Genomic DNA, 1,272 nt, shown 5'->3' on the forward strand with positions numbered 1-1,272 from the left:
GTTTTCGTTTCCTCGAAAGGTTTGACGTCCTTCTTCAAATCTCCAATAAGTATAGGCCTAAACTATTCATACTTTCCTCGGAATACCTGCCAGCGTGTGTCGGTGTCAGTTTTACTCGGATTACCTCGATGACAAAAGAGAACTGATGTACTGTGACCCGTGCCTTTCGCTTTCTGCTGATTACACAAATTTTACTCTCTATCCCTTAGGCTCTTCAATCAGTGTCAGCAGCTTTCTGCCGACATTTCAGTTCCTGGAATCTTGCTTTGCACTTAATTAGTGTGGATGTTATTTTGTGCATTTCAGTTTCTAGCAATAATTGTTTTTTCATGGATTTTCTCTGAACTTTATTTGTCAACACGTCAGTTGTATGCACACTGATTATTGTCATTTAAGAATATTTTGAACACAGTACCTTTTGCAAATTTTAATTGTGACAATCTCTTCCGTGTAGATTTTTTTTTTGTTTTATCACTATCAATGAGTCCCTGATTACAGTGTGAATGATATTGTGTTGTTCAGAATTTCAGGTTGACGAAGGGTTAGTTTTATTTCTCATTATTGGCTGTGTAAAAATGGGAATGCAGTTTTCGATCTGCCACTTCAGCTTCCACCAGGTGAATGATTATTACTCCCTCACGATCTGTCCATCAGTTTTTGCTGACCGAATGTGAGTGTGGAGTAATCAATCTGTACCAATCAGTTCCTCCAGTGATTATGCTTGTGTAATTATCAGACTATCCCCGAAGCTCTCTCCTGTGTGAATGTGTAATTGTAGTTATCAATCTGTCACTATCAGGTCTTTGCTAAGTACGTGTGTACCAATTTCTGCTGTGAATGAGAGTTTGGTTATCCATATGTTTATGTTCATTTCACAGCCTCTCTTTCAGTTTCTGCATTGAGAATATGGAAATGTATTTATTATCTGTACCTGTCCGTTTCTATCACGTGGAAATGTAATTGTTGTCATTAATGTGTCCCTGTCAGTTAGTGCAATTCAAGATTGTGACTGTAGTTATTAACCTGGCCCTCTTAGTTTCTGTTATGTCCAGATTGATCTGGACCTGTCAATTTCTGCTAGGTGCATATGTGAGTGTCAATACATGCCTGTCAGTTTCTTGTCTGAACATGTGAATGTAGTTATCAAAACTGTACCTGTCAGTTAATTTGCTGTGAAACTGGGTGTGTAATTATCAATTTGCTCTTATCAATTTCTGCATTGTGAATACGAGTGTGCTTACTCATCTTTCTAGGACAGTTATTGTTGTGTGA

The sequence above is a fragment of the Rhincodon typus genome, unplaced genomic scaffold (assembly GCF_021869965.1).
Source record: "Rhincodon typus isolate 14 unplaced genomic scaffold, sRhiTyp1.1 hic_rhity00000051, whole genome shotgun sequence".
Classification (NCBI taxonomy): domain Eukaryota; kingdom Metazoa; phylum Chordata; class Chondrichthyes; order Orectolobiformes; family Rhincodontidae; genus Rhincodon; species Rhincodon typus.